The sequence below is a fragment of the Pteropus medius genome, unplaced genomic scaffold, assembly GCF_902729225.1.
Source record: "Pteropus medius unplaced genomic scaffold, Ma_sr-lr_union100, whole genome shotgun sequence".
Classification (NCBI taxonomy): Eukaryota; Metazoa; Chordata; class Mammalia; order Chiroptera; family Pteropodidae; genus Pteropus; species Pteropus medius.
The window spans coordinates 8675378-8689213 of record NW_024349800.1 but is presented as its reverse complement, the minus strand read 5'-3'; the positions used below and the strand labels follow the sequence as shown (position 1 = coordinate 8689213).

At 32.1% G+C, this 13836-nt stretch overlaps 1 protein-coding gene and 2 pseudogenes across 1 annotated transcript in view; 2 read left to right on the top strand and 1 right to left on the bottom strand.

The window, feature by feature from the left end:
* Positions 1-13836, top strand: part of PCDH9 (protocadherin 9) — an 827532-nt gene that overhangs the window by 493662 nt on the left and 320034 nt on the right. The gene's annotated exons all lie outside the window — the stretch shown is intronic.
* On the top strand, positions 9630-9748 carry LOC120622563 (uncharacterized; annotated as a pseudogene).
* On the bottom strand, positions 10245-10363 carry LOC120622616 (uncharacterized; annotated as a pseudogene).

Genomic DNA, 13836 nt, shown 5'->3' with positions numbered 1-13836 from the left:
AGAAAAAGACTGAGCCATATTGATATAGATATATGAACTCTGAGTCATAGGTAACTTTTTTCAGCATTCTAATTATAAGGATACAGGAGTAACAGGACAGCACCATCATGGAAACAAAACCCAAAGTGAACAAAATAAAACCTCAAAACTGTTATGTGTATATATTTGTACGAATATGTACAATATCTGATAAACATATCTTTAAATTCAACCCAACTCCACAGGAATTTATGAAGTACCTATTATGTGCCAGGCATCGCACTTCCTCTGATAGAGAGGTACGTATGCTCTTATGGGGAATATAAGCTAGATGAAAACAGATATCAGACTATTACTAGCAAGAAGACGTAGGAAGAAAGGAAGGAGTACAGTGTTTTAAGAGCATATGGCAGACAAATCCTCGAAAGGTGAATTTTAATGAGAGACTTGAGTAAAAAAGGAAGGCAGCCAGGCAAAGCTCATGCAAGAGAGTGTTCCAAGCAAAGATGCTACTATGTTCAAAAGACCAGAAGTTAGAGGCAATTTGACATAGTCAGTAAAAGAATGAGATCAAGAAAGCTAAGATTTAGAGACAAGAAAGAGGCCAGTGGAAAGTGATAAAAATGAAGAAGTAACTCAGGAGTCGATGGAGGCCACATAAGTTTTGTTAAGCATTTTGGAATATATCCCCAAAGAAAAAGGAAAGCATTGTGCAATTTTCAGGAGTGTGAGTCATCTGATCAGGGTTGTGTGACTACAAGAGTGGATTAAGTTAAATTTCCAATGTAAATAAATGTCTAACAACATATTTCCTTCAACATACTAATGCAACAATATAAGGCTCTTATTTAAAATGAAAACTTCAAAAGCTGGAATCCTTTCTGGTCATATGTTATCTGGACACTGGAGAAAAGGAAAGAAAGAATTCAGTGGTTAATTTCATCAAATATACAAATAGTGTACTTGTAGGGAGTAAACCCATTGTGACAAGTCTTTTCCAGAGCATGTGAGACAGTCTGAATTAAGATGCCTGTGATATTTGCCTTACATGTCTGCAGTTAATTCAGCAGGCAATGCTGATGGAATGCCTAGACGTAGAATTTGAATAAAAGTAGGAGTATAATTGAGCTGGTTTTCCAGGACTTTTATGATTTCTATTTGCAACAACCTATGGAGTAGTAGGGCCAGAATATCTGTGGTCATGGGAGCTAAAACCCCTCTGTGAGCTGGAGTCAAGACATCTTTTTGATATTTTAGGAGAAGCAAAAAAAAAAAAAAAAAATTAAGCCATTTCATTATCAGGGATACAATCCATTAAATAATTAATTCTATCATCATATCTACACTTTTTATTTGTTCACAAATGAAGTGAATGTAAAACAAAATTTAACTTAAAATATTTTCTGTAATAGCAGGTGACAAATTGTGGGAATTTAAAAACCAGAGCTTTTCTAAGATGTAAATAGTTCACGTGCGAATATAAAAATACACTGCAGTGAAGGCATAAAAATAAGAGCCAGAGACTTTTTATTATCTATTTTGTCTTATATCAATGCATAGTTATTATGCACACATGATTCATATTTATTTTTGGCACATTAATTTTACTGCTATTTTCTCCTTGTTTGAATTATATTTGGCTGCAAAAATATTTATAAAACATTATATTTAAATTCATCATATTTTCCTTGAATTGGACAGCTTGTTGTTTTGTGTTTGGAGGAGTTTATATAGGTATGGTGTGTTGTGTAGTAGTTCCCAATTGTAGTAGCCTTTGGTTTAATTTAGGAAGCTATAGAACCTCTGAAATGTCATTAATCAAAATGAGAAATTATAAAAGACAATGAAATTTTATTTCATGGCAGTAACCCATTAATGAAAGTAAAACCTGAAAAAATTGTAAACTTGTCCAAAAACACTTTGTAGAATAGCGGACTCCTAGAAAACAAAGTATCTTACCGAGCAAATGGGTATAAGAATTGTCTTTAAAATAAAAATACTAAAAACATATGTAAAAAATACTAACCTAAATAAAACTACCCAGGTTATCTAGAATAAACTGTGTATTAAATATAATGAACTACAAAAGTAGTTGATTGATCTGCCATATTCTAAACTGGCAAGATTCCAATAATCTCTGCCCCTTATCAATGAAAAGAACCTTTCTAAATTACCTGTAAATAGGATGGTCATTAATTACAAAGTGAGAAAATGCTGAATTTGCATTTATTGTTTCTGTTGCTCTTAGAAATGGATTAGTTTTTTAGAAATCCAAGATGGTGGAATATAAAACTAAAAAGCTCGATGACAACACACACGTTCCATCCATGCTGATGTCAGCTTTCAAAATGCTTCGGACATGGTTGATCCTCTATAAACATTTGCCAAAATAATCAGGAGATGAAACTGGCAATTTAAACTCTTAAACACATCTGCTGATTCTTACCAAAGAAATAACTAGAAAGAAACATGAAAAGCTCAATAATTAGAATTCTTTAGTAGTATAGTATTGAAGAAGATGTAAAAAAGTAATTTACTATAATGGTTTATCCCATGAATCATCAGCCTTTATTTAAATAGAATATTCAAAAGATCATCTAATTAAAAATGCGTTCAAGACCTTGCCATGTATCAGGTAAGGTAATTTTCAAAAGCATTTGCATATAAAAATTATAGAAACTGTTCTTTTCAGCATTGGAAATCTATTCATATTATATTTCTGAAAGCAATTATGTCTTTATATTCTTAGATAACATTTAAATAATCTATTGAGGATTTTCTTTTTAAATTAAATTACTGTAACATGAACATTACTATATACAAAAAAAATGAAGGTTTCAGATACATCGATTCCAATTTAAAGCTTTTCTTTATTTTTCAGAGCAATACAATAATAATTTGGAACAAAAAAAATTAAATACACATGAGAAGGTTGTGTTGATTTGGGAGGATGTTGTAATCTTTAGCCTAAAAGCTTCAAAAGCCCGTGATTGGATCCAATGCTTTTGCCTGTGTATGCTTGTGCCTGTGAATACATGTGTTATTACAATGTGTGAAGTGCAATTGGGTTAAACTTTTCAAGGTTTCAATTCCACTGAGCTGACATTATAATAATGTTGGTATTTGTATTATGGCACAATGAATGTTATTTTATAAATTTCTACAATTGAAAAGGAATTATTAAAAGGCCATCAATTCTTTGATGGTAAAATTGCTTTTTAGAATATGAATTATGTGTACAAAATGGATACGAATTTAAATGCATTTAAATAATTTGAGAAAATACTGGAAGAGGACAATTATCATAATTTAAAGCTTCATTTGAACATAAATATATTTATACAATATAATCATTCATCCAAAGTGATCATAATGAATAGGTTAAATATATAAATAGATACCTTAAAATATTTATTTTATCTTGGAACATATAATATGTAGGCCGCTGGCCTTCTCTGAGTATTAACTGGAGCTCTGCTCTTTTTTTCTTACAAAAACACCCAAAAAAGTGCATTACCTGTGAACCCTAGATTTTGTTTTAAGGAAACTTAGTAGAGAACCCTTGGCGATTTTTTGACTGTTTCTCTATTTTTTTTTTTTTTTTTTTGTATAACTGCTCACGTCATTCTCAACAGAATTTTTTTAGCAACTTCATCAAGGTTTTCCTAAAGTACTCAACCTAATCTCCATAGAAACACTATTTATCTCGCACTCAAATTTCACTGCAAGTTCATGCTGTTTCATAATAGCCAATTAACTTATATAGTATCAGTAAAGTTATTAGTGAAATAAGCAGAATGAGAACAAAAGAACTTAGTATTGGCAAGTACCTCATCCCTCCAGTGGAAGTTTATGGGCACAGAAAACGGACTACAGAGTATCAAGCTGGCTCTGAGTCTTCTGACTGCTCAGGACGTCAGTCAGGATGGTTTATCAAAAGTACTATCGAGTATTCAACGAACATGAATCAATTGAGAGCAAGTTTGGAAAGATTATTCTACTGTACTCAAATTGTGGCCAGGACATTTTTTGATTGATATTCTGACCTCTATGTAAAAACCACAAAAATTCATATAATATGCAGTTTCTAGAGAAATCTCTGTCTCTGTCTTTCTGGTTTCTCTCTCTTTCCCTCCTTCCTTTCCTCCCTCCCTTCTTCCCTCTCTCACACACACACTTACAGTTATACTTATGTTTGTGTTTATGTATCATATTCCTGAGTAGTCCAAGACCCTCGGCACCTGAGTGGTAAATATAGTTAAATGTTCTTGTTTTTTGATTGCTAATCCAATTTTGTATTCTATTTTCTTCATGAGAAAATCCTTTCTAAATGTTCCTCTCATATAAAGGAATAATCAGCATGGTTGATAATGCGCCGAGCATATGCTTTGTATTGACAAGCCTAGTTTCCCATCTTGGCTTTGCTGATTAATAACTATTTGGCTTTGTATGTGAATAAATTATTGAGTCTATGTGATATGCTTAGAAGAGTGCCTGGACACAAAAAGTTATGTATATTACCTATTACTAAGTTACTCAATCACTCTGAAACTTGGTTCCTAAATCTTTAAAACAAGTATTTAATAAGATAACATATATTAAAGAGCTCAGTGACTGTCTTCTGTACTACATAAAAGGTTTTGTGTTCAATTTTGGTCCATGCATTTTAAATTATTACTAAATTCTGAGGAGTTTTCCGGGCTTAGAGTAATGGAGATGAGATACAAATGCTATACTTCTATATGTTTCTGAAATTCATTTCTTTAATCGAAATTTACACTTTTAGAAGCACATGATTTACCAATCGACTATGTTTATTACAATTTCAATGGACTTTAAATATAAACCTCAAGCAAAAAATAAAGTAAGGATAAGGGGAACCAAGAGAGAAAGCTAAGGCCAATGTTTGTTAAGTTACATCAGGAATAGATGGAAGAAAATGAGAACCATTGCATGTCAACTTTATAAAATAATCAATTATATACTTTCAAAAATAGAAATAGCTTACAATAATATGCTAAATGTTTTCTTTAGAAGATGCTGTTCATAATTGTCTAATTGCAGTTAAAAAAGAGAATTACTGTTGCTGATGTTTAAGTAAAACTGAAATTTTGTTTTTAAAACAAAAATTCAAATACAAAGCAAGTATTTTTAAAGGGAAATCAAACTATCACTGAAGCAGAATATTAACTAATATGTATTTCTAAAAAGTTTTACAATATTGTATGTGCTCCCTATTTACTTTTTAAAAGTCGGAATGTGTTTATATACATTTAAACCAGCTTACTTATTATCTTGGAGCTTAAAGGAATGGAATTCATATTTACATAACTTTAAAAAAATAATAAAAAACATTGTTGACAGTGGCTTTTTATAAGTTAACCAAGACATGCATTTTTTCTTATTTCAAGGTACGTAAATAAAGTATCACATTGATTAGACAGCATTTTTTAAAATTCTGTTATCTTAAAATTGCTGTCTGGGCATTGTGTTTCTGGTTTTCTAAATTGCTTTATAAAGAAGTTAAGATGACAGTTACCCTGATAGCTGTACACACATTAATGATTTTCTAACCATGGTCAATCCATTAACCTTCAAGACATTTCTGTATTACTATCTATATCTTTTTGAGTTTGATCTAAAAGAAGTTTTAGTCCATATACCTATGTTGAGTAGTTGGGAAATGAATCAATATTGACATGTAAATAGATGTTTGTCCTTTAATAGCAAAAGGGAAGACAAATATATAAATTATATTAGGATTGCTAACTGTAGTGCATATTTTACAGAAAATTATGCTTCTCTATACCCGAGGATTATAGTTTTATGATTCTAACAGTTAGGATATACATACTCTCCACTCTGAACCATGCATACCAGTTATAGAATGAGGCCTACCTGTGCACTTTAAAATGCAGAACTGTCTTTCTTAGCTAGGTTTTAGATTCCTAAAGAGATAGATGATATGGACACATCATTAATTTTTTATTTCAAAAATGACGTTAATTTTGAGAGAGAGATGTAATAAATGAAAAGAGTCTTGATGTTTACATTGAAGATATTAGCTTCCACAATAACTCGTCACATGTTCTTTAGTAAAATTATAACCTCTCCACAACTTTCCAAATTTTAAGCATATGTTTTAAGTCACCTGGGGATTATGGATACCATTATTGTGCAGGTGCATATTTTTCTTTAATATTTTTGCAGTGTTTCAAGCAATTATTTGGTATTGATTACAAATGATGGATTAAAAATAAGCTTGGTCCAATGGAACAGGATTTGATTATTAATATCATGTAATATGTTTCCATTGGACTGCGATGATTATAATGATAGAAGATGTGTTATTCAGTGAATCATATTAAAATATGAGGCATATGATTTCTCTCTCTTTTTTAATTTAACAGTGCTAAGTGACAGGCAAATAATTTATCACTATTTTTAAAAGTAATAGTAAAATTAATAATGCTAAGTTCACTTGGGATGCCAAGCTAACCAGCATGAAATGAAATTCCTGAAATTGTTATTCTTCATGCTATAAAGATTGAGATGAAATATATTTAAAAAATAGTACAGAGACTGACAAATGATAGATGACCCTTAACAAAATCTAGAGCTACAAAAATAGCACCTATTTGTGAATTTTAAAATTGTCTAGATGCAGTACTACATTGTTATACAAGGCTGGGGCAGGAGGAATTAAGCAATTTGCCTCTTTCAAATTACTTATCATAATAGTTGCATGTAGAATAATAAAAGTAGAGATGACAAATTCAAAATTTATGGAAAGAGATCTAAGAAGTTACACCTGTTCTGTAAACAAGAAAGCTGACACAGAGTGCTTAAATGACTTGCGCAAGAACAAGACATTCTTAATGACAGAGCTACAATCAAAAGCCAATTATCTTGGCACTCATTCTTATCTTTTGAAAAAAGAAGAAAGAGCCAGGAAAGAAAGTAATATTTGCTAAGTGCCAGTTTGAGATTCTGTACTACGTACTTTAACATTACTTAACCATACCACAATGTAGACATCATTATGACCCCTAAAGTTCATCTATTCCCTTAACATGTGAGTAACTCCAAATACATGGATGAAAGATATGATCCTTTATCCAAATCTGAGTCCTAACTGTAGGTCCTGATCTAAAGTGAAAATTTTCGACTACTCTGCTTTACAGAAGATATATTGGCAGCACTCATAACTGGAAACATGCAATAATAAACAAAACAATTACCAGCACAGTTCTCTGCAAAATATATTAAATTTGCTACTTTGAAAGCCAGACATGTTAGCGTTTCTTTTGCTTATTTAAAAATATAATTCAAAATTGCATGAAAGTGATGTTTATGATTTCAATAAAGAGCTCTTGGATAAAAATCAAACCATAGCTAAAAACACAAACAACAGGCTTCTGAAAAGAACACACAGCTCTTTGTCACTTGTGTTTATTAAATTTTATTCTTTAGCTCAAATAATCGAAAGTCATAAAAAATCTACAATATGCAAATGTAAGATTTTGTCTTACATTCTTCAGTTTATTTTTACAAATAAGAAAACAGAGGCATCAGGAGTTTAAATTTCTTATTCCTGCAAAATTCCTAATTTTCCAGTAATATTAAACAAACCCCACAATAATTAAGATTGGAATAGGAAGCAGAGATAGAAATCATGACAAGAGTTAAATTCAAAGATTATCAGGACTGATTTAAAATTAAATACACTGGGAGATGTTATTTAACGGGAGCTCTTTTTATTCCACTGAAGCATCTGTATTGCGGCAAATAATTGATTTAAACTCACATATCTGCAACTAGGGTGCAGTTTTTTTTTTCGAAAAATACAAAAGGAAAATAATTGCCATTTTGTTCTAATCCTTATTTTTATTTATATCCCTTTGATAACCCCGCTGTTTAGTGAAAATTTCCTATATTCAAACATATAGTATGTAGAAAGAAAACCGTAAATGGCAGTGTTTTGTAGGTAATTTCAGAGTATAGCACAAGCTAATGAAATTGCTTTCTCACGGGGACCATTTAAATTAGTGTTAATTTCTACTACTGGTTTTCCATCTACACTCAATCATTTTTTAAATCAATAAGGTGTAAAATGGAAATTCATTCTACGTACATAAGCATTGTCAATAGAAACTGGCAACTATTAAAAGTAGTTTCTTTTAGTTCATTCTATAGTCAAGCAGAATATACATTATTAAAATTTAAGAAAAAGAACTGCGATAATTCCTTTGATAATTGTATCAGACAAGGTTTATTTTAAGATATTAATTTACTATGGATATAAGTAAAATTTTGTAAGTCGCTCACATAACTAGCTCCATAGATTTTGAAAATATATGTATAAGTAAACATCTTGTTTGATGATGAGAAAATCTGTTGTCTGATATTTGATGAGAATCCAAAAATTACAAATTGACTCCCCATAATTTTATGTGAAAATGTATCAATATTTAAGTTTATATGCTCTATAAATATAATTTAATATAATATTTCCAAATTTTAGGCCTTATAATTCCCTAAATATGTGGATGGCAACAGAATGATACCATAAACTCATTTTATAGCAAGGAAATGATTCAAGGAAAACAAGTTAATTTCAACTACGTAATTATTTAAATAAAATATTAAATGTTATTAAATAATGTAAATTATTTAAACGAATGCCATGTAACATAATAAGTTAACTGAGCCAATATCAAGATATTAGGCCTATATAGTGATATCAACCGTTGAAGTTGAGAGTGGATGGCGTTTGCTAGGACTACTGTAACATAGTACCAAAACTGGCTGTTATGAACAATGACATGTGTTGTCTCACTTCTGGAGGCTAGAAGTTAGAAATTGATGTATCTATCCACAGAATGGGCTTCTTCGGGTAGTCTCCGGTGTCCCTTGGCTTGTACATGGAATGCTCCCTCTGACTTCACATAGTCTTCCCTTTGTGTGTGTCTCAGTGTGTGTGTCTGGCACCATGTCGACATCTCTACTCTTTATAAGAACAAGTCATATTAGATTAGGGCTCACTCTAATGACCTTGTCTTAACTGGATCATCTGCGAAGGCGTTATTGCCAAATAAGATCACATTCACAGGTAGTACAGATTAGGATTTCAATATTTTGTAGAGACAATTCAACTTGTAATATATGAGTATCTTATACATTCATTATAACATCAAAATTTTCCAGAAATAATGGTAAATAGTGATTGATATATGTGAATATATAGCAATAGCCAACATCAAATAGAATGTTTTTAGTTTCAGTTAATGTCATATAATTTCTATCTTTTCTTATACATCCCTCCTTCTTCCCACTTAGTAGCTATGCTCTACTATGAGATATATTTAAAAAAATGTCATACCGCCAAGTTGGTAAATTTTCAATATTTTAAAAGATGCTGCTCTAAATTTTTGGATCCCAACCTGTAATTAAGATAATAACATTCGATAGCTTTTTATCTCAAATCACCATTTTCTATTTTTAACATACATTTATTGAAGACCTAACATGTGCCACGCTTTTGTTAGGAATATTGTATTATGAATTATTTAAATAAGATGAGCAGATTACTTAAATTGTTTATTTTTTTCAAAGCTCCATTTTTTTTTTTTAATCTTTCAATAAATATTGTCTACAGCCGTGCCACCTTGAACAAGCCCGATCTCTTCTGATCTTGGAAGCTAAGCAGGGTCAAGTCTGGTTAGTACTTGGAAGGGAGACCACCTAGGAAGACCAGGTGCTGTAGGCGTAAAAAATAAAAAAGTAAAGGATTGTAAGCTGACAAGATCCTTGCAATCTGTGAGGTGAAGCAAGGGTTGCCTAGCCTAAAAAACAAACAAACAAACAAATAAATAAATATTTCTTGATACCTCTCATAATCCAGCATTGTATTTAGTATTGGTAAAATAAAACCAATAAATCCCCCTCACAGAACTCATATTCAATAATGTGACAGGTTTAAAAACAAAACACTAAATAAATCATTTCAGAAAGGAATGATTTTTGAAGGAAAATAACCCAGGCTAGTGAAAGAGTAATATTAGGGAGAAGGTTGAAGACGGGGCTCCTTTCAGTGCAGTCAAGGAAGCCCTCCCAGAAGGGGTGCTCTTTGTTTATAAGAGAAGCTAAATAAAAGCTTTTATTTTATTTTACTTTTTTTAGGTAAGACAACCCTTGGTTGATCTCACAGATTGCAAGGACCTTGTCATCTTACAATCCCTTTTTTTTTAAAGTTTTTATGCCTACACATACAGCACCTGGTCTTCCTAGGTGGTGTCCCATCCAAATACTAACCAGGCCCAACCCTCCTTGGCTTCCAAGATCAGACGAGATTGGACTTGTTCAGGGTAGCATGACCATAGACTTAAATAACAGCTTTTAAATACATAGTACTACCTATGTTCAGGGTTCTCATTTACACATTGGAAGGAAAAAGAAAAAAACATTTGTGAGAGGATTTCTTTCAGTGTGTAATTAAGAAGTGACACTTGTAAAATACACCTGATAGTTAAAAGACCCTCAGTATCTCTGTGTTTTATGTAGCTGTGTCAGTTCAAGCGACTACTAGTTAACTCCAAATAAATACCTACTTAGCCCTTTGCTGTCTTCCAGCTTTCTCCTTACTTCCACTTTTTTTATCTTCTGCCATTATTTGGCTCTGAGATATTGGAGAACGGCTGGGTCTGCTTGTTAGGAAATATGGCTGTAACACCTCTGAGAACATTGGCTCCATTTCTGTCAACTTGGCGCAATTCACACATCTTCAGTTTGCTTCATTATTTATTGTTTTGTAGAACAGTGACAGGATACTTAGCCTTAAAAAAAAAAAAAAAAAAACGGGAAGGCCATTCCCCGCCCCAAGGACGTGCAATTTAAGTTAGAAAAGTCAGACATAAAACACAATGGCTAAGAAACTGGTCTATTTTCTGAGTGAAAACAACCCGAGTTTCCATTCTTGTTTGCAGAGGTGGCAAATTTACTGTGGGATACTTTTTTTTTAAAAGAACAAATAAGTACAAACATGGATATGGAGTAATAAACAATGTTTTTTTAAAAATTTTAAATTTAGACCAATTACTATCTAAATATCATCCCTGTAGCAAAATACTATAAAACAAAGTCCATAAGGTAGCCTTAGATAAACAACGGTACATGCAGATATTCCATTTGCTTATTATAGGACACAAATAGCTGAAATAGATTCAATGAGATAAAATCATATTCAAAACCAAATACAAAATGAGATTGAATGAATTAATCATTAACACAAAATACAGATTGAATATGTCCTTACAGGGTGTGAAAATGCCTTTTCTATCAAATCAGTGATATGAAAACAATTAAGGCAGAAATTACTGAAAACGAATATGAGGCCATAATACTACTATGAGAGAGTAAACTGTTAAATACACTAAATTAAAAAAAAATGTGAGCAAAGAATACAAATTGTTTCTTCATTAACAATAACGTAACTTATGGGTGGTTAATGTTCAACGAATGTTTTTGTAAAGAAAGGAGGGAGAAAGATTCTTCAGAGAAGGAGTGATTTTTAATAATAAATTGCTTCTAAAACTTAGTCAATGAAAGCCAGTGCTCTGAAAATCCTTAAAGGGCTTTCTCCATCACCACTTCATGTTACCATCTACATTTCACCAAGAAATTCATATCTCACTATGATTTGCTTAATTCAAACACATGAGCGACTTATATTACATATTTTTAAGAGAATAAATGAAGGCTGAATGACAATAATAATAATAATAAAAAGATGAGTATTTCAAGGCCTAGGACCTTTATCATAGAGAAGTAGTGGATTGATAAGCAAAGGGAAAACAAGTAGGGTGAGATGAGCGAGAAGGGAGTCAGACAAATTTTAGAAAAAAAAAATACTGTGTTTTATTGAAGGCCAGCGAAAATCATGTGTGCCACCATTTTTTTTGGGGAAGGTCAACAAAAAACATTTTGCCTTTAATTATAAAAAAAGATCGCCAATGTTTGGGTTTTGTAGCTATTGCTCACCTTTTCACATTGTTCTAAAAGAAGAGGCAAAGAAAAATAATCACCATAATCTGCCTTACTGCATATAGGCCTCAAGGAATTATACTATAGAATCTAGAGAGACAGGGAAACAAATAAGAACCTTAATTCCCAACCTCTTGAAACTCACATCTTTTCAAATCATTTGGTTGATTTTGTTCATTGTGCTTATTCCACTGTAAAATTAGATGTACGAAGAAATACATAATCCTTTAGTTTTGCTGTTGGTTATAAATCTTTAGAACAAGCTAAGGCTACAGTTATGTAAAAGTACATATCATGACCATATTTGTGTGTTTTTCCCCTCCAGTATTCATTTAGTTGTGAAACAAAATATAGCTGCTTTTATTGATAAGATATAATAATAATATAATACAATGCTGTGCATAGTGCTAGATATGTGTTCTATTTATTAGGAATAAAGTAGTTAGGGGAGTAGCACGATGGCCCTCTACAGCAACAAGGACAAATTCAAGCATGCCCATTCGTACATGTAGGGAAACCTAGACTTCCATAATCCGAAAGGATGTATACAAGCAAGTAAGTAATACAATATTATAAATCTGAAGTTTTTAACCTATGATCCATGGCTCCACCAGATCCATTGGCCTTGTTGCAGTACTCCAGGGTTCTTGTAAACCCCAAACATGTACGGGTTTATATTTTGGTGGAGAGATTTCATCAGATTTCAAAAAGCACTGAGGAAAAATGAAACAAACAAAATACAAGATCAGTGTAAATAACCATTTTGTAAATTTTTATTCCAGTGTACTTATATCTCCATTCTTTTGGATGTTTTGTAAAACACCGAAATGTTTGGGAATAATAAAGCTCTTATAAGTAATAAACCATCACATTTACGAGTGCTTTACAGATTGCAAAGACCTTTACATGATGACACACTCCTGACTTCCTCCCTCCCTCCCCATTTTTTCTCTTTCCCTCTTTCTTCCTACACAGTCATCAAGCCAGGCACTCTCTCAGGCACGGGCACATTATACCACTGTCAGATCCATTTTGCCAGATGTTTTCTCTTTCTTTCCTCAGCTTATTCTGCTCACATTTTTAGGTAAAATGTGCTGATAGTCACCCCTTTTAGTTCTGAACCTTGATGTCCCTATATAGATTATTTATATTTTGAGTCTAAGCTTGGCATTATAGCTTCCTTCTTTATATTCTGGTTCCTATTCTTGTTTGGTTTCACTTTTCTTAACTATGAAAGTTTCACTTTTCTTAACTATGAAAGAGGAGGTGAGTAATGAGATAACTCAGCTCATTGGTTTGTGTGAGCTGAGTTTCACTTTTCTTAACTATGAAAGAGGAGGTGAGTAATGAGATAACTCAGCTCATTGGTTTGTGTGAAAAATAATACTGATATTTCATATATTCAAATATTTTTGCTAATTCCTGGAATATAGCAAGTCAAAGTAAGCACTGATACATTTCAGGCATGACTAGGAAGTAATTAATGTCATGTGAAAATCTCTGACTCTCACAATACAGTGTATTTTGAGTAGGAAAATCTGAACACCATTATCAATATCAATAAAGAAATAGGTATTTTCCTATGGAGACTCTGATACATGTAGAACAATTCTCCCTGGAAGCTCATTCTGGAATCTGCCTGGCTAGTATGGTGAAAATCCCTGAACTATTTCATTAGAGTATAGAAAGATATACTGTATCTTTCTAGGTTGTTTTAAAACAAAAACCTATCCTTTAACTTCCGGCATTTTTTACAAATGGGGTCACCTTATGGAGCTTCTGGCAAAAAAGCTTTGTGAGGCTGCTTCCAGTGCA